This window comes from Aphidius gifuensis, linkage group LG1 (genome assembly GCF_014905175.1).
Source record: "Aphidius gifuensis isolate YNYX2018 linkage group LG1, ASM1490517v1, whole genome shotgun sequence".
Lineage (NCBI taxonomy): Eukaryota > Metazoa > Arthropoda > Insecta > Hymenoptera > Braconidae > Aphidius > Aphidius gifuensis.
This window is the reverse complement of record NC_057788.1, coordinates 6808474-6830430: the sequence shown is the minus strand read 5'-3', so window position 1 is coordinate 6830430 and position 21957 is coordinate 6808474. Positions and strand designations below refer to the sequence as shown.

At 25.2% G+C, this 21957-nt stretch overlaps 1 protein-coding gene across 1 annotated transcript in view; it reads left to right on the top strand.

The window, feature by feature from the left end:
- Window positions 1–21957, top strand: part of LOC122847439 (casein kinase I-like) — a 155166-nt gene that overhangs the window by 61685 nt on the left and 71524 nt on the right. Inside the window, exons 5-8 of the transcript XR_006373366.1 lie at window positions 2798–2866; window positions 3166–3314; window positions 3391–3557; window positions 3740–3864. The gene's annotated coding sequence lies outside the window, so the exon portion shown is untranslated. The remainder of the gene's footprint in view (window positions 1–2797; window positions 2867–3165; window positions 3315–3390; window positions 3558–3739; window positions 3865–21957) is intronic.

Below are 21957 nucleotides of genomic sequence, written 5' to 3'. Positions count from 1 at the left end.
ATATTCTTGAATCAACTCCCCTTTTTTTTTTCATATATATATTTTTTTTTCTTCTCTTGATTTTTTAACATCAACGGTTAAATTCAATTTATAAGGATTAAGAAAAGATATCATTCCATGTGAACCGGAAGTTTAACATTGACAAAAATATATATTCCATGCGATGATTTTATATTTTAAAAGTATTTTTTTAGTTTAAATATTTAATAGTTATTATTATTGTATTTTTTGTTTATTACAAAAATTTTTCTCATTTAAAAAATTGTGATTGCGGTTGTGTTTTAAACCACGCGTGTATAGACGAAGATATTACTTTATATATTTCTTGTATGATTTAAACTTATTGGGTGTCCATTTTTATTTTTTATTTTTATGATTTTAAATAAAAAAAATAATATAGTATTATTATTATTTAAAGCAGTGAGTGAATGTGTGTTTGGATGAGTATTAAAAATAAAAAAAATAAAAAGAATTATATTTTTTTTTGTTCAATAAAATAAAAGCTATAAGACAGACGCGTATTGCGGTTGCCCTTGCTACTTGTGCCACCGGGTTGTGCCCCCGACAATATTCGCAAAGCATCCTCTTGGTATTTTCAATGCCAGGTGGGTGGCACTGAAAAGACCACGAGAAATCGAGGGAGCGCTCCCTTTGCGGCAAGACCAAGTCGTTCTTATATTAAACCAGGACGAAGACGTTCTGACTTTCTATGTACCAACATCGTGTCACGTTTCTTTTGTCGTTCGTGGCTACCACACATCCACCTGCATCATATAAAATTTACTCGTTGTACATATTTTCATTCTTGAACACATCAACTTTAACATTTTGCATGAAAATTTTTTATCCTATTCATATATAAAGATAAATTGAATCTATATATTTATTTGATTTTTTTAAATATTATTATTTATGTCTCGTAATTTATTATAATATAATAACGTTTGATCGACAAACAGAGAAAATTCCGAGTAGGTATATAACGTGTATAAGTTTTTCTATGTTGAGGGTTACGATATGCCTTTCGAATAAATTAATGGGTGCATCTCAATCTATAGCTATATTATATTTATTAATTTTTTATATTCTCGAGTTGATCTGTGTATAATATGTGCAAACTCCAGGGGGCAGACGAACCATATTGCCTGATCAATCAAATGTTATTGTCTGCCAAGCTGCTCTTCATAAACTAGCATCCTTTTTTTTTTTATCATTTTTTTAACACTAATTCATTCTATATTTTATATTTGAATACAAATGTGATCTTATAATCCTGATGAATTTACAACCCGAGTTAATCATCATCACAAAAAATTGATAAATAGCATGATCAATCATTGTTGATATTAATATCATATTAAAATTATTAAATGTTTTGAAATTAATTTCATCAATTTCTAAACCAATTGTTTAGCAATGTTTTTAAATATTCTAAATAATTCATAGTGTTATTAAATTGTAAAAATTAAGATCACTCACTGTATTTTTGGACAACTTTGTCTTGATATTTTACTTATACTGAATAGAATATTTTTTTCATCAAAAAAATTAAGAAAATTTAAAATAAACTTACTACTTGTGACTGTTAGCATCATGATTGTTTCATCAATTGGTACATTTTCAGTTTCTTTTTCTTCCTGTCAACACAGGATGTCATGATGTTTTGATTTCAATCATCTTGAAATGATCTTTGAAATTGTATTTGAATAATAACCTTGTCATTAGTAAATTCACGAAAACTGCAATGATAAAAACAAAATAATTAAAATAATAAATTCAATAGTCAATCATTGTTTCATTTTAAAAAAAAACTTAAATAAATACACGTATAAACTTCAGCTTGACATTGTGTTGGCTTTTGGTCTATGATTTATCAGTGATGTACACTGATGTCAGAGATGTCATGATGGTTTTTTAACAGTTGGTTTTGATGAATCCATGATCAGCTAATGGTTAGCTTTATTATTGTCAACTTATAATCCAAATGAACAATTGATAACCTGTATTTTTTGGCAAAATGTATTAGCAAGATGTCAATGAAAATATTTGATAGAAATAAATCAATATTTACCATCAATAATGTTCTTGAATTACAATATTTTTTGTCAATTATTTCATTAGCAGCGAGACTTTGACATTTAAACATTGATATGATAAAAAAATTAATTATTAATTATCATAATTGTTTAATTGACTGAATGCAATCAACTTTACTATTTTGGGATTGATAACACACATTGTAAATAAAGCTCAGCTGGAGACATAAAAACCGAGAGAAAATGGCGGTAATAAGCTATGACAATGTAGTTACAAGAATGTTCTAATGCGGACGTTAGTGTATATTTTTCCCGCCAAATAGCGCTAGTTGTGTTTTCTTTTTTTCCATATATTTTCATTGTCAATTTATTTAATTACAATACCAGATATTGCATTGTTTATTGTTTAATTATGAATTATTGATTATTTATTGTTTATTTTAATCACTTTTATATGAATTAATTGTTTTATAAAAAAAGAAAAAAAGCCTAGTGACATTTTAATTGATAAAATAATAACTAACTTTCTCACTAGACATTCTTGTTTATACTGCGCAGTCTCAGTTTATAGCCGCCATTTGGGTAAACCGTATCATACTGTTGCATCATGCTGAGCGTCGGTCTCTCTCAATTTTACGGCGTCATAATAATCAAATAAATAATAAATTTGATTTTAATCGGTCAATTAATCCGTGATAAACATTGTGATTGTAAATAAATAGTAGTTTTATAAAAAAAATGGACATTGTTTCTGTTGGCAGTGAGGTCAGAGCACGACAAAATACGCTGATAAATTTTGGAGTAAAAAGTTGGAGCAAGCTGAAGTGAAGGTTCGTAAACGTTCATATTCTGCTTTAACATTGTTTAAACAATTAATTAAATAAATAAACAATAGTGAATTAATTAATTAAATGCAAATGATATGTTGAATTTATGTTTGGTTGTAAAAGAAGTGAAATTGATAAACAAAATATTTTGGAGCATTGTTGGGGCTGGTTGGGATACTCAATCAATTGGTTCATATTCTTCTTATGATTTTTGTGTAATAAAAAGATAAATCATTTATACTTCAATATTGATTAAGCTTTTCAATGATTCTTTGCTAATACATGTTTGATTTAAATTACAGGTCATAGATTGTTTATTTGGATGATAAGTGGACGATATTGAAGCTAAGCATCAGCTGATAATAGATTCATCAAATGCAAGTGTTAAAAAAGCGAGAATAGAGTGAAGCATCGCTGATAAATCATGAAGCAAAGGTTGTGCTCGAGTAGAGTAAGTATTTTAAGTGTTTTTTTAATTACACAATGATTGACTATTTGATTAATTATTTTGTTTTTCATCGTTACAGTTGTCCTAAATTCAATCATGACAAAGTCATTATTCAAATACAATTTCAAAAACCATGACGTCAAGATACTTGATATTGAAACAAAATGACATACTGCGGTGGAAGAAAAAAAAAAATAAAGCTGTAAATTGTTGATGAAACAATGCTGATGCTGACATTGATAAGTGGTACGTTTGTTTTAATTTTTTCATTCTAACATATTTAATAATATCAATATGATATTAATAAATAAGCAATTGTTATTAATATTATTCTTTTATTTTATTAATATTGATATTATCCTTGAAAATTATCTAATTATCTAAAGCAATAATAATTAATATCATTTTTTGTAAAATATTTGTTACAGATAGTGAGTAAAAATTGTACGAGTGAAAAGTGAAGTGATGTGATTAGTAGCAGACTACCTGATGATCATCCTGAACCATCTTCAGACATAAAGAGCTGATTTGCTGCAACATGTTCTTCAGAAAGGTAAGACACTTGTATTTTTTTATTCTAATTTTATTTCAATAATGTCAAAACGAAGTATATATCAACTCAAGCTTGATGTTAATTAGTTCAAGATTTTTAAAATAATAATCATTATCAGTATTGTCAAAATAATAATTGTACAGCATTTGGTACAATTTTATTTTGATAAGTTTCATTTAGCAATCTTCATCATTTATTACGTTAAATCCACGCGAGCCTTTCAATTGCTCTTACTGTGTAACTTGATACATGATACGTATAACTCATGATATACCATCAAATGAATTACCATTATTTAATGTCCCTTTTGTTTTCACATACAAATAATAATTTCCAATAATATTTATCCCAAAAGAATACCTCATATTTTTAACTTATTATATTATCGAAAAAAAAAAAAAAAAAAACCAAGCAGAAAGAGTCGACCAAAAATTAGCCATATAGACCATAATAAAAAAAAATTATATTTTGTGTGTGAGAATTTAACCACGCCTTTGAAAATATTTTTTGTGCTTTTATTCATTTTTTTAAGTTGATAATTTAAAATCATTGTAAAGAAGTCAAAACGTTCGATTTTTTTATGAAACGTTTGCCAAGGCTCTTGAGAACCACCCTTGTCAAAACGTTTTTTTTTTTTTTTTCTAAATATTTTTCGTTGAGCGTGTCTATCAGGGTCCATCCTCAATGACAAATGACACTCAGTCATTCTTATACCTATCAAAAAAAAAAAAATTCTCATGTTGATTTTCAACCCAGTCTAAATATTTAACTGTCGAAAAATAAACTCTATCAATTCTACAAAGAAAAAACAAAAAAAAAAAAAAGTTAACAGTAAAATTTTGCTAATTTTTCTATCTTTTTTTTTTTTTTCGTTTCTAATATAAACCCAAATTAAATTTAGAAATTTAGAACAAAGACCACCAAGAAGATACAATATTACTTTAATTCATAACAGAAATATTTCGATATTTTTTTTTTATTCACCAACTGTCTCTCTACTCTTTGAAAAAAGATAAAATATAAAAACAAATTATTCAGGATCTTTTTGCTTTAGTTTATTTCATTATTATCATTATTATTTTAATATTATATTTTTTTTTAAATATTAAATTATCATTTGTATATCAACATTTTATTTTTTTTAATATATAAATTTGCAATGTGTATCTCTAAAAGTCATGTTGTTTTAAATCGAATTCTTAATTCGATTTGCGGTCACGAGGGCCAACCGTTGTGATGCAGGTATATAATATTATTTATATATTTTTCATGGATCTATCTGAGCTGGATGATGATTCAAAGTCACGATCATTTTCTCTCTGATTGATCTGATTAGTTACCTAGACCCTGAATCAACCCAACCGGTAAATGATCCAAGACATCTCAATCAGCTTCTGAAAAAAAACGAATAAAAACTTTTTTTATCTTTTGATTATTATACTATCTATTGGATTCAAACCTTCGTTAATCTTTTTAAATAAAAAATATAATTTTATATTTGTAATTTAAAAAGAACGGTATTATATTATTATTTTATTTTTTTATTAAAATTATAGGTTTGCTAAACAAAGTTACTTTTAACATTGTCATTTGACAACTGATTTTTTTTTTCATTGTTGACAATTTCAATATAACTCACTTGCAAATTTATTTTTTCTTATTTTAATTATTTTTTTCTTCATCTTCTTTCTCTCTTTTGTTAGTCTCAATTCTGAGAAATATTATTGTAATAATATTTTTCAATGAAACTTTACATATCATTACTAATATTATGTTAGTAACTATTTATTTTTCATGAGACCATTGATTTATTTATTTAAATCACAATTTTCTTGTTATTTTTTCTTTTCAATTTATATATATTTTTATTATCAATTTTTTTTCTTTAAATTATATTCAAATAGTTATCGTTAAAAATATATTTTTTAATTAAAAAAAAAAAAACATAAAATAACATTAGAGATAAACAAAAACAACGATAATAAATTTTTTTTATTTAAAAAATTTGATATTATATTATTTACAAGAAAAATAAATAAAATTTAATTTTTATTATTCTAAAGAAAAATATAAAAATAGTTAATTGATATTAAATTAAAAAAAAAAAAAAAAGAAGAATTTTAATGCGTATAATTTTTAAACAAATAAATCATGATTATTTTATTTATTTATTCACATATAAATTTATTTTTTTTGTTCATATATAATATTGTTGTTTTAATCAATGTCTAAAACATTAAAAGTAAATAAATTGATGGATATTATATATATATATAAATTTATTAATTAATTATATTAATAAAAGAAATAAATTATAATTTAATTTAAATTATTAATCTATTATTATTAATTAAATATAATTATTTAATTGAATAGTATTAATATGAATGTTAATATTATAATTAATTATATAAATAAATTATTTAATCATGATTATTTATTTTATTAATTACAACATAAATAAATTTATTTTATTTATTATATTACATATAATATTAAATTGTAATTGTAATCAATGCAATAATTATTGATAAAATAATAAGTATTATAAATAAATTGAAATGAAGCACATTATATGATGATATTTATATTTTAAATTTGCTCAGCAACAGTTGGCAATAATTCATTTAAAAATCATGGTATATCACGCTTAATATAGAACAACCATTGGACTGAATAACTATTGTCCATTAATAAACTTATAAATAAATAACTCACGAGTGTATAATTGACAATTTAAATTCTCCTAACAGCAATGATGAATCCAATCATAATTTAGTTACATCTTATTAGACTCCCACAGTGCTAGCACACCATGAGATCATTCGTGCAACATTCACGAAATGGTTCCTCTATCAAGCAACCCTTGGTTCCTTTTTATTTTTTTTTCTTCATTTAATTTTATAAAGCATCTCATACAAATTCCAATTACGTTCTTATTCAATTTCCCCAAGAATTGATATCAATGATAGAAATAAGAATTTCTTTTTTTCTTTTTATTTAAAAATAAAAAAGAAATTATAAATAAAATTTATAATAAACATAAAGTTACAATTATTAATATCATCAGTATCATACTCATGTTTATTGCATTATCATTCTGATATTGTCGGTTGTTAAATTTTGTTTTATTTTTTTTTAATGTATATATAAGAAAAAAAAAAGGTTTGATAAGATATCGCAAATTGTTCGTGGAATCCCGCGGTGCAAAGTTGGATCATTTGACAGAGAGTGAAACTCGTGTGGTGCAATCAACGAGAGAGAGTCTAAATGTATGTTCATGTGGTTATATATATTGCAGTAAATAATATCGTTTGCACAAATGATTGTCAGGGTCATGATGAGGTCAATGATATATCGATATCTCAAATTGACAAAATGACATTTACTCAACAACATGAATGCATGTCATCTAAAATTTTAATTCGCATACACACACCTTGAATTTACTTGCATCTTCTTTTTTTCTCTTTCTTAATTATTTTTTTGATTTCACTATTTTTTTTTTCTTTTTACCTTTTCAAGTTTTAAGTAAATGTCTTTTTTCAAGCATCATAAATATTAGTTTTTTTTTTTTTTTCTTCGCTGCGTAGAAATTACATTGACATTTATATTATTCAAAAACCAAGGTTAAAAATTTGTATTATATTGTAATAGATATTGGCGCCATAAACCTTGAGACATTGCCTGCGATTTTAACTACCCCCTGAAAAAAAAAAACCATTAAAATCTTTCAAACAATGTTCAACAACCTAACGGTATCATTTGACCATTAGTTTTTATTTTTTTCTAACGGTATTTTTTTTTTTTTATCATTTTCCATTTTCTTTTTCATCCCTTCAATGAATAGATACATTCGTTCTGCTTTGAACAATCATTCATTTTTCTAATGGCTAAAACAAGTTCCAAGAAATTCAAGGACTTACTGACCTGGTTTTATAAGTGACCCCTGAAATATCACCACTTAAGTCATAAAATAAATAAGAAAAAAAAAAGATGTTATATCCTTGTATATAGAGAAAAGAAAAAAAAAAAAAAAAATGTTTCGAATTATCTACGCATATTTAAAAGAACACCTTCTGCAACACCAACAAGACATTTACATTTATTTTTTTCTTCCAAAATTTCTCTACAATAAATTTTTACTATTTCTTCCCCTCATTTCTCATTTCTCTTTTTTATTATTATTATTTTTTCTTCTTGTATTCTCGTCATGTAATCTAAAATCTTTGGTATCCTTTTTTTTTTCTTTTTCAATTCATTATGAAGTTTTTTTTATTTATTTTTTCTCGCTGGGAGAAAATTATTGTTTGACATTCGAGTTGATCGAGATTAGTCGCTCTACAATGTCATGGTGGTCGACTAAATCTGGTTTTTTTTCTTTATTATTTTTTTTTTTTTTATTTTCAAACGACTGAAGCATTCAGATCGCGCCCGTTTGCCCACGTGACATGCAAAAATCACCCTCACTAGACTTTTTTTCTCTCTTCAACTCTCATATTTTTTCAATAAAAACCTCACAAGTACAGTACATGCATCCACAAATGGAGAATGACTGGTTATATTTTGAAGGGAGGTCTCAAACAAGGTAAAATGAAATAAATAAAAAAATATCCTGGATTCCACAACGAACTAATTCAACTAACAAAACGAACGTTTACGCTTGTTTTGCATAAGTGCTGACTCATGGACGCCCTTTTTTTTTTTCTTGTCTAACTCAACTCCCCAGGACAATGTGGAATTTTTTTATGAGAAGACCACTCACTGAGTTTCCAGGTGATCCAATAAATAAATATAAAAAAAAAAAAAATTATACGCAACTATAGATAAAATAAGAAATTGACGCAGAAATGTTATTTCAATAAAATTTTTTATTTAAAAAATTTCGAGATGAGCAACTTTTGATTGTCCAAGATTTATATTATTATTTCTATATTTTTACTGGAGTACCTGTGCGACCACAGTATATATAAAAAAATATATATAAGAAATTACAAAACCACCTGCTGTGAAAAGTGCTCGGACATTTTAAGAGGGTGACTGTGTTTCATGGTTGCGTCAAACTTACAGCACAGTTATTTGCATCATCCATCAGTTAAAAAATAAAAAGAAGATGATAGAAAATAAATATATAAATCGAAAAAAAAATATATGAAAGAAAATAAATAAAATTATATAAAAAAGTGAAATGGAAGAAAGAAGATGAAATCAAATAACGAAAAAGTATATATTTTTTTTTTTTGAGTATGGATTCCCTGGGGATTCGCCCGCATTGTTGGTATCTACGGTGATATTTTATTGGGTTTATGATGTCATTAATCTGATCCCAAGACGCCCACTGTCAAATTCTGTCGCCATTGAAAATCATTTCACCAAGATATCATATACATGTCCTAGTGCCCCGTCATCTGGGAACTCGAGCAAAGAATTTCTCCATCTCTCCCTTTCTCTTTTTTTCATTTTTCATAAAATCTGATTTTAAAAATATAATTCAAGTAATTTTTCATATATAATTCACTGTACGCAGTATGCAGTATATTTAAAAATCACAAGAAAAGAAATTTATACATTTATATTATCTTCAATTTGAAAAAGAAAATTAAAAAGATTATAAGATTAAAAAGAAAATTCAAATGAGTGAATTGCAGTTGGCACGTTCAGGAAATAAATTCAAAGTAAAAAATTTATATCAGTGTGTGGAAAAAGGTATAAAAAAAAGGTCATTGTTAAATGGTTATTTTTTTTGTTCGTAGAATTTGTTGTGGTTTAAGTATAATAGACGATTCGTTTGACCATCAACAATATAAAAATTAAGATAATGATCAACAAAGCTTACATCTAGCTTGGGTTTTTTTTTTTCTTCTTTTTTTTATTTATATTTATTTATTTTTTTCAAAATCAAAGTATTCTCATCGTGTGTGCAATATATATGTCAAAATAAAAAAACGCAAATACATGCATCTATTGAGATTTTAATCTCAAAATGTTTCGTAACTATATAATCATGAAATCTAAACTTCCGTCCCGTAATAAAAGGTGTGTTTGCAACATAACAATATTGTATATAATTTTTTATTTAGTATTTATGATTTCAATATTGATTATAATGCTGACAGATTGTTTAGTTTTCTTATAAAATTTTATTTTCTATTTTTATATTCACCAGATGTCTTGTTTCTTTTTATTTTTTGTTGAATATATATTCAACACCCAATACTTCCTGTTGATTTTCATTTCTCAAAATTATATCTCAATGTAAAATATCAAGTGTGAAAATTTTGCTAAATGAAAAATAAAAATAAATAACTTCTATTAGAAATACGAGATCATTTTTTCGATCTATTATATATTTTTTTTAAATAAATATATTCATTTTTATTTTTTTTACAAGCTTATAAGTATTGGAAAAAAATTAGAAAAAAAAAAATACATATGATGTTGACTTAGGCTTGGTATTTTGAAGGACAATAAAAAAAAAAAATCTTTTGAATACTCACGAACCTCTTGTTAAGCTAAAAAGAATTAAATTATTTTTTTCTTTCTTTTCACTCTTGTTCACGAACAACCTCAATTTTCATGCAAAGAAAATATGGCTCTATTTACACGAGATAAATACACTAAGGTACCCCTGACCAGCACAGTGACACTAACATTCCAAAATTCTATAATTGCTACTCCTAAAAAATAAGAAAATAAACAATACAAAAAAGAGAGAGTTCCATTAGTTACGGAGAAATTTTATGATTTTTTTTTCTCCATGCAATTTTAAGGTGTTGAAATGTTTTTTAGAAAATGCAATAAAAGAAAAGTCAAGGTCAGTTGTGTAGGTAGAAAAACCAATTTCCAAACAATGAATCATTTATTATTTTTTTATTTTTCCAACAAACAAACAAATATATATATATTTTTTTTTTAAATAAATAAATTATACATGTGAATTTTTGTGAATTAAAATGGTAATAGAAATGTATCATTTAAATTGCGAATGTCATATATATATACAGTAATATTACCAGTAGTGCATTATATCTGTACACATGATTTTATGTATTATGCTAAACAGTTGGCTTGTTTTGAATTTAGAACAGGGCGCCATATTGCCGGCTATATGAATTTGCACTTTGACTCTCTTGTATACAGTAGTTAATTCGTGCACCAACAATCATAGTCATATTTTGCATATATAAAATAAACACGCATGGTGAAAAACCATAGCAATATAAGCGTCTCTATATATAATCCATTGAGGCAATATACAACTCGTGGTAATATTTTTTTTTTTTATTTTTTTCGTTTTTGTATATGCAATAGCCGTGCCCATATCCGCGACAGGTAGCTGCAGCGAACCCATTAACCCAAGAAAACAGCTTCTTCTTTATATTCTTATATTTTATTTTTCTTTCTCATATACGCATGTGTATTTTTTTTTTTTTCCACTTATTTTATTATTTGTCATTTGTATTTTTTTATTTCTATATTATTCAAACGTTCAACTACCCCATAAAATTTAAACTCATTCGTTGGTTAGTTTATATATTAAACTACTGTGCTTGATGGTTGTAATCTAAATTTGTTTTATTTTTTTGTCATTGAAACGTCGTAAAATATATAACAGATAACCGCAATATTTTATTTTTTTTTTTTCTACATATATTAAAAATGTGGTTTTGTTGGTTAACAATTTTTTTTTTTCTTTATTTTTGCTATTATTATTTTTCATAATAAAAAATTTATTGGTTATGTAATTTGAAGATTATGTTATTTTATTGGTCAGGGTGATGTGAGCTTTGTTGTAATCACTGTAACTAATTTTTTACAAACACGATTAAGTCTGGGAGGGTTTAATTTAAAAAAAAAAAAATCCCATGTATATATTTTTGCTGATTTTAGATGTGTTTTGTCTTTTGAATTTTCAATTTTATTCAGAAATTAAATGGTGACATTTAAATATTTGATTTTAAAGATAGGTATTACGGTTTTTTTTTTGTGGATCATTTAAGAAAGCTAAATGCTTCATAAGTAATCTATATTCGGGTTTGTAAAAGAGAAAAGAAAAAAAAAAATTATGCTGAACACCTGGTTTGACAAAACCCTTTTAGTCACGAAAGTCGGATTTGTGACTTGGGAAATGACTCGTTCCCGCGAATTTATGGGACCCGTCAGATTATCCTATCTGTCATTGTTGATTTTTATTATTTTTTTTTTTTCGATTCACTTTTATTTGTTCGGTTACACATAACGAGATCATAAACAGATGTCACAAGGAACACTTTTCATCTTATTAGATATGTGTGGAAACTCGTGTATATTTGAACATATATATTACAATGTCATAAATTTATTTAAACATATATTAAATAAATAAAATTATAATTTCATATATATTTTTATGATAGCATCAAAAAAAAGAGCCAACAAATTACTGTCAAATTTATCAGTTTGTTTAAATTGGTTTGTCTGTCATCGTCTCCAATTCTGTCTCTCAATTCGTCAAGCTTCGCATAGATTTAAAAATAAAATAAATATATTTCATGAATATATAATTGTCGATATAATATTTTTTTATAATTTCGACCACCAAGAGTGTGTTACTAGCTATTTGTTTAATATCACCTATTTGATTTTTTTGGGTTTATCTAGCTGTCAATATAAGCGTTAAAATAAAAATAATAAATTCTCTCACATATGTATTCTAGATTGATGGTATAGTTATTTCAACATTGATGTCGATATCTTAACATATTAAAAAAAATTTTATATAACATTTTAAATTCATTTAACAAACAGTGACGAATCGTTGTGATTTAATTTTTATTATGAATAATAATAACAACAGTATTAATATATTATATTCATGTGAATATAAATAAATAAATAATTTAATTTTTTAAAATAAGACAAATCTATATGAGTGACTTGTAACCAAGTTAAATTTGCAAAATATAATTGTATATGCGGTATATTCGTATTACTGATTGCGCTCATTGAACTCACCAGATTGACGGGTCATTGCAAGACAGATCTTTGCAATTAATCATACAAGCTGAGTCATGATAAATCCGTAAGTTTGTATATAACTCACAGACAAACTTGTTGTTAAAAAATATATATATGTTTAGGATCAAGTTCGGTAGTCAAGAGACTGTAACTCATAAAATATATAAAATAATATTTCTTATTTATCAATAAAAAAAGAAAATAAAAAAAAAAAAAATGATTTTTACAACATGAATAGAACCTTGAGAAAAATATTACCTAACATTTATTTTTATTTATTTTTTTTTTTTACTAACGAGAAATTGAAAAGATTCACGCGTGTTTTTATCTTCTTTTTTTTTCTTTTTATATAAAGTCAATGAATATATATGAAGGAGACAAAATTTTAATACCAAACAACAATATATGTGTAAGAAAAACCAAAGAGAGGCGTCTCACACCGCAGAACATATTTGAAAGAAAAATTTTGAATTGAGTTTATCTCAAAAGAGGCAATAATTTATCAACTTGCTCGGCAAATGCATCATTGACTTTTTCAAATGAAAAAAAAAAAACGAGATTGCTACACATATATTTTATTCTTTTTTTTTCATATTATTATATATATTTCTTTTAATACATATATATTTTTTTTATATTATCGTTATTGGAAAGATCAAGTTAAGCGTGACGATCAAAAAATTGAAACGGACCACTCGACAGTGTCAGGGAGCATTCATAAAAAACCAAAACATTCATTTTTACTGAAAATTTACAACAATAGAAATCCCCTTGACCGTTCTTTTTTTTTTTTTTTTTTTTTGTCAATGTTGAAAGACGAAAATGCTTGACAAGACCAAGTGGTTTTATTCACTCCACCCCCATGGCCATCAACTTTTACTGATTCTAGATAAAATTTTTAGAAAATTCATTTGAAAAAAAAAAAGCAATTTCAATTGATCTCTTTACGCACATACCAGTGTCGATCACTGAAAAAAAAAAAAATGAAAAGAATGAAATATAAAAAAGCGAAAAATAAAATGAAAATTTTATTTTATTTTAGTGAATTCAGCTAGACATAAATGGATCCAAATTTATATATATAGCTAAAAACAATTTGACACTTTGATAAATTGTTCAGACTGTTTTTTAAAATATTTTCTTTATGTTTTTCTGTTTATTTTTTTTTTATTTTAAATAAATATAAAATGATAATTGATATTGTTTTTGTCAAGTTGAATAATAAAATTTTTTCATTATTGTTTTGATAAGCTTGGCAAAAATAATATACAGCTAGAGTGTATTTCAAAGACTACAGATAAATATATGCAGTACTAGTATGGCTTATACTGAGACGACAGGTGTTATGATAATATTTTCTCGAAAGAAATAAAGGCTACTTTTGCAATGCAAAACCCCGCCATACACTGTGGGTGGTCATATACGAGTTGCACTCTTCCTCTATACCTCGTTTATATATATATATTTCTATATGACCCATCTTGTTGTGTGTAAACCTTCGATATATACAATATTTTTATATAATTTTTATTTATTTATTTTTTTACCATCATTGCCGCGATGATTAAATTCTCTTTTAATCGGCTGGCAGAGGAGAAAATTCACCTCTGACCTCACCAACATCTCGCGACTCGCCTTCAAGTATTTTTTTTTTTTTTTTTACATTTTTATTTTCAATTTATATTTATTTATTTTTTATTATTCTTCTTTTTTTTTCCAAGCCAGATCATATATACACTCTCTATATGTACATTTTGACTTTTGCCTTTTTAAAATTTAATTTTACATTTATATTTGTATATAAATTTTTTAAATGCCATATTATATACAAATTATCAAATCCAGTTTTTAATAAGATCTTTGAAAACATTTTTGAATTAGTTTTTATTCACTAAACATATATTTTATTGGCAACAATTTTTTTTTTTTTTTTTTAATTTATTTTCTTTCATTAGTTATATATTCAAGGATTTGCGGTATGATCCTACTTGAATATGTTTATTTATTATTTTTTAAATTATCATTCGTATAAATAAGAATGTTTGTTTTTGGTTTTTTTTTTTTGTACTAATTATACAAGTAGAATTTTTGTACATGATTTAACACTTGGAAAATTTTAATTGGAAACGTGCGTATGTGGTCAGAATGATGATTTTTGATTAGATGTTGGTGGTACAGCTAGTTGCTCGGTAAACGTCATGTTACTTCAAGGACACCTCTCACTTCTAGATCACACCGTCAATCAAAAATAATAAAATTTAAAAAACCTAATCATATACAATATTAAAGAAAAATAAAAAAATTAATTTCTCAAAAAAATATAACAATTTTAATATATATTAATAATCAAACTGTAAAAAAAAAAAAAAAAAAAAATTACAGTTAAAGAAAAGATATTATTTTATTATTCAACATATTGGTAATTTATTTTTTAAAAATTAATTTAATTGAATAGACTTTTCTAATTTTTATCGATTTTTTTTTTATATATATTATTATTAATTTTTCATCGTCTCGGTTGAGAACAAATGCATTCTTAGTTGATGTTAAAATATAATCAATCGACTAGATTGTGATAAATTGAGGGGTCTATCATCACTGCCATAATGATGATGATAATGATGATGATGATCATCATCATCATGCTGCAAGAACTCGAGCACAAGGTCGGCTCTCATATACAGTAATTATAATTAACTCCCACATATATATTATCTGAGAAAAACTTATTACACCTTCTATATAACATCTCAATATTTTTCCATTTGTACATATATCTTCATCGTATAATCGACAATGTTATTTCAATATATATACATATATAAAATCATGTGCGAAATGCGTATCGTCTGCATATCCTTGAGAATATCTCATCGTGAAACGGGACTGGTTTATACTTTTCTCTTTTAACATATTTATAACTATTTCTGATTGAAGGTGAAATTTATATAAATATACATCCTAATGCTGATTATCCATATTTATTTTTATATTTAATTTATATATTAAATATTGTTGATAATCATATAAAATATAAAAATAATAAATGACAAGTCATATACGCGCGTACTTGAAAATAATCTAATAGCTAATATTTTTTTATGTTTTATTAATTTGCTGTATTTTTTTTTTTTTAATTAATTTTTAAATGTCATTTATAAATATTTGTTAATCTGATAACTTGATTACTTTGAGCTTAACCATTTTTGGATATTCATATATATCAAAAGTATGTTTATGATAAATTTTTTAAAATAAAAAATATAGAACGATGATGATTGTATTTGTGTATGCAGGTATATATATTTATATTGTACATAAAATAGCTGAATAAAGTCGAGTTGACTAACGATGTCCAGAGGTCGTAATGCAAGTCTACAAAAGTTATAAATCATTGTGACAAGCGCTTAATAAACGAATAATGCAAAATATCGTGGTTTTAAATATTCTAGACAAACCAAGTGGTCGAGATATTACAGTAAAGTAATAACAAATTCTTGTCGCCTTATATTATTATTATTAAACAAACTAACAATATATTTTTTTGAAATATATAATTTTTATTATTTTATTTTGATACATTAATATAAATAATATATACAAGAAAAAATATATAATAATAATAAAAAAAAAGTCTGGCATAACGAATTGATTGTTGAGAATCAATTGTGTTTTCATTGTTGTAATAGTTTGAGTCTGCAAGATGGCATCTTTTATATATTATTACCGAATGATTTGATAAACGATAAATTTGATGTTTTTTTTTTTTAAATTCATTCAAGCAAGACGAGAAAGAAATATAAAAATTTAAGAGGATCGTATCACATCTGCGCACACTCTTTTGGTCTCTCTTGATCCTGGTTACACAATTTTTAAATCAATTCAAAAGTCAAATAATTATTGGTATACATTAAAGTAGCTATTTATAATTTAAAAAAAATTATCAGTTATTTTTTTGACGCACGAATGTTTATCATTTTTTTTTGTTGAATTTTATATTGAAATATTTGCTGGCGTTAAAAATATTATAAATTAATGAATTTTTATTAATACATGTATCATAGTAAAATTTTAAATATTTAATATTATTATGTTATTAATATAAAGACGTATATGAAAAATTATTTATTTTCATGTATGCAAAAGTTATGTGAATTTATATAAAATCATAAACACAATCTTAAATACGCGCTCCAACTATTTTAATCGTATGACGTTTTATATTAATTTGTTGTTTGTTTATTTATGATAATTTATTTTAACTAATAATTTAAAATTAAATAAACAACATTTTCAACATGTGAGTAAAGTATATACATGACAAAGATTCAATGAGCATTTATGTGAAAACTTTTGTCTCAAAATATATTAACGCGTCATATAAAATGACTATGCCATTCGATTATCGAGAATATCTCGTTGTTTGCTTGGATAATTATTTAAGTGTGCACAGTGTGTACGATGAAATTATATGAAATTACCTGTAGAGCGTGCAAACTCATTGGACAGATGGCGCATCTTGATATAATCAACATGCTGAACTTATAGATGGTAGAGAAATTTTAAATAAAAAAATAAATAAATATCTTGTGAAAGAAATATTAGGAAAAAAAATTAATATAATTATATATTTTTCTAAATCTATTGACAAGTATAAATTAAAATATTTTTATTATCAAAATTTCTAATTAAGAATACAAAAATTATATATAAATTTAGACCAAGATCAAAATACAAAATTCGAATTTATATGAATTTTTTATTTCTAATAATTATTGTAAAATTAATTCACAGCACGTTTATTATATTGATTGTAAATATTTTTCTTCCAATGTTACACGACCTTGAATAAATGACAACAATATTACGTTCGTGTGTGTGTAAAAATCTTAAATGCAGAAAATTTGTGAGACAAAAAAATAATGAAAGAACCAGAAGAAGATTATTGCGTATGCATTAGTTTTATAAACTTGCAGTCACATAAGCCCCAGGGTGCTTGAAGAGAAAATTTGATTTTTAATTTGTTTGCGTATATATACATAGTAGTTTCGAGTAAAAGAGAAAGAAGAAAAAGACAACTTTTTTTAACTTGTAAATAACCACACCAAATTCAAGTTTTGACACATTTTGACACAAGGACCACACAGAGAGACAAGTTGAAATTATGCAACACACACACACACACAAATAAAAATAATTTGCAATGTTATTTGATTCATTCACATGCTTGAAATATATTAGGTAAAGAGAGGAAGAATGAGTTAGGGACCTCCTTAGAGTTGTCGTCGTCGTCTTAGACGAGCAAGAAGTGATCCGATCGCTAAACTGGCGCCCTTTGCTTGAGTAAAACAGTGCAGCAGTCAGATTCCCCATGAGAGAATTAAATGAAAAACAAAAAAAAATAATACATAATATACTCGCACATCAATAAGAAGAGCATTCTTTTTTTTTCAATCATTCTTCGTTAATCGTCAACGGATATATTTATTACGTCGATCGAGTTTTTCGGTATCTATCTCTGATCATTTATTGAATGTCCCAATTGGAAACCCTGTTGTGTTTTCCACAAAATCATATACGATCCGGTTCCCATTCATCACTGACTTCATTATATTTTATTATATCGATGTTAAATTGTATTATATATTATTCAAGTGTTGGTTATATTATTATATTCTATTCAACAGTAATTTAAAAAAATTACAAAATATATAAATATAAAAATTTATCATCATACAATATAATATATTATATAAAATATAAAACTATTAAAATATATTACTGCACATGATTTTAGTAGGCTGTGTGAGAATCGTGTTGAATTGTTATACTACCATGAAATGGTAACATTGAAACAACTTTTAAACTAATCCAAATGGTTATTTATTTTTTTTACTTTTTATTATTTATTTAATTTTTTTTTTTTTTTTATTTGAGGGAAGAAAAGATGATGGTTATACACTGGGCTTGATGGTAAGCGGCATAATAATCCAAGAGGTTGTACCCGACCGACACTTTTTAGTGCTCGTATATCATGAAACAGGGGGGCGAACTTAATAAAAATAAAAAAAAAGTAAAATATATATAAGCAAGACAGAAATTGAAGTCGACTATGTGGTATATTTCCACACGGTATATAACTATATGGAGCTTCTGCTTTGTTATCTTTGCTCTTTGGTTTTTTATTGCATCTTCAGAAATTTGTTCACCTGACGTGTTCTCTCTACACTGGCGATATAATCAACATCAAGTGATTCATGAAAATATTTTGTTATTGTTGCCTTACTGGCCAAAAGACCTAGTTACCATAAATATTAAAATAAAATTTTAAAAATATATTTCAACGGTTATAAATATATCTTTTTGATGCGTTTTAAAAAAAATAAAAGAATATCCAATTTGTAAAATTAATTTTTTGTTATTTTGCAAAATTTTTAATTGACATAATTATTTTATTTTTTACATTATCATATATAAAATAATATAAAAAAATAAAAAAAAAAAATGATAAAAGAGAAAAGAATTCGCCCACACGCTACTTGGCTTGTCGTCGATTTTACCAAGGGTATAAAAGTGTCTGCAGCATTTACACAAATAAAAAAAAAAAAAACCTGACAATTGTGTGGTACTTATTGTATTCTGTACGAGACCACCTTGCAAAATTGAATAAATATGTGGGTGTTCAAGTATATGTACAAGAGCTATCAGCAATCTTTTTCATTGACAATTTAAATATATATTTTTAGATTAATTTGATCGTATTTTTAAGGAAGCGCTTTAAAATGATATAGTACTTTTATTATCTGCTGCTGGACAAATGGCAATATAATAGTCATCACAAATGATATTCAAAGCTAATATATAGTACATATAATAATATAAAAGTTATATAGTTTTTGTGTTTGTAAATATTCACATAATCACATATAACCAAAGATATGTTTTTGTTATTAGCAGACGTTGTGTATTATATATACATATATGCACACGCTCTCAATGTGAGTTTTGCAAAAAAATAAATATAAATAAACAAAAAATAAAATATGTATATATATATATTCTGACACACACGGGCGGGCCTCTTGCATTAGTAATTTATTGTTACTATTAAAATATAGCCGCGCGTCGCCTTCGTGGTGGGTAACAAACGTTATGGTCGAATATAAGTATTTCTATGGGTGCACGAGGCGTCTACCATGATTTACAATACCTTTGGAGTTATGACGACGTTCGAAGGAGTCGTCTTTCTTATACTTTCATGATTCTCAGCTTTACTCTCATGACCTCAAAAATATCAAAAAGCTCTCAAACAAGTCATCTACTTATTTGTGCATATGTTTGTTAACATGTTATATTATTATAGATATTTATTTATGCATTATTAATAATTCAATGTTAACTGATTGATTAAATGAATGTAATAATAATAGTATAATGTGATAATAAATTGTGTAAAATTATTATGTTTTTTTTTTTTTATAAAAATGATAAATATCTTGTCTTTTGTATTCGATGGAATCTGCACTAAACCAAGGACTGTGAGATCACTTGGTATATATAAACCTTGAAAATGAAAATAAGCTTGTTCTCGAGGTGTGTGGTCATAAAAATCAACCTACCAAAGTAAGAACCTGCACGTTATACATGCTATCAATGACATTTCAAGACTGTTAAATGACATTTGTACAAGCCACTTTTATTTGACGATGCCTTTATATATTTTTTATTTTTTTATTTAACAATTTTTTATTGTTTCTTTTTTTATAAACATTCTTACTTATACCTTCACTTTTATTTCCGTATTTTTCTTGTAATCATGTGTTTAATGGGCTTGTATTATTGAGAGTAAAAAAAAAAAATAAAAAAAATTACTGTGTGATGAAAATATAATTAAAAATAAAAAAATACAAATAAACTTACGTGATAAAAATAAAACCAAGACGTATATTATATTTATAAATAAACGTACACATAGTCTTGGGATTATTAATATTTTATGTGTTAAATATAGTATTGTCGTTAAAAAAAAAAAAAAAAAAAAAAACAATAATAATAAAAACAAAATTATACGTGATGTATAAAAATCATTAACATTTAATATTGTTTACTCGATGAAATGAAAAGTCATGTGTCATGTTTATGAATTAAAATTACAGAAAAAAAAAAATTAGAAATTACTTTATAGCTTGTGAGGTAAAATTATTATTCATCACAAAAATGTGATAAAAATTATTATTATATATATCTTATACAGAGACATGGAATGTCCATTGCATGAAATTTTTTACATTTTATGTTACAAAGATTATAGAAGGTTAATTTAAATTTTATTAAATATATTTTTTAATTTTATTTTTAAATCTATATATGTTTATGTAGAAAAAATACATATATATATGTATAAATGAGTATTTAAGAGGTTGGATAGAATTTAGTATGGTGCATGAATCTTGCCAATCACTCGCATGCAATCGGTATCGATTCTTGGAGAGCGTATCGATCGATACCATCAGCCACGCCCCGGGCGTGTCGTGAGCTTGAACGATTTGTAATATTTAATACACTCATATTAACAAAATATGTAGTATAATGAACCCGGAAAAAAGCCTTTCTTATTTTTTTTTTAATAATTTTTATTTATTAGATTTTTTATATCATTTTGTAATCTTATCATCATAGATTTTCATTTTTTTCCTGTGTCATTTTAAATCAAATAAATAAAATTATTTTAAAATATAGTATATTAGTAATTTTTTTTGTTGAAACAATTGAATATCTTGGATTGAAAAAAGTTCTAGATTTAAATACACAACAAGTGGTTTTTTTTTTTAAATATTTTTTTTATTCAAGTGATCATAAGAGTCATGCTCCTTCCTCTTTGCCACCAAATGTTTGTCTTTCTCACGATACGGTCACACTCATGACTTGCATACGTCAGTCAGGACGCCCATTGAAACGACCACCTTCACCATCTCATCTTCCATTACGACCACTTTTTAATTTTTTTTTTTTTTATTGTTATATATTTTTTATATATATATATTTATATATCTTTACTTTTTTTTTTTTATTCTCATCTCGTGCCTTGAATGTTAC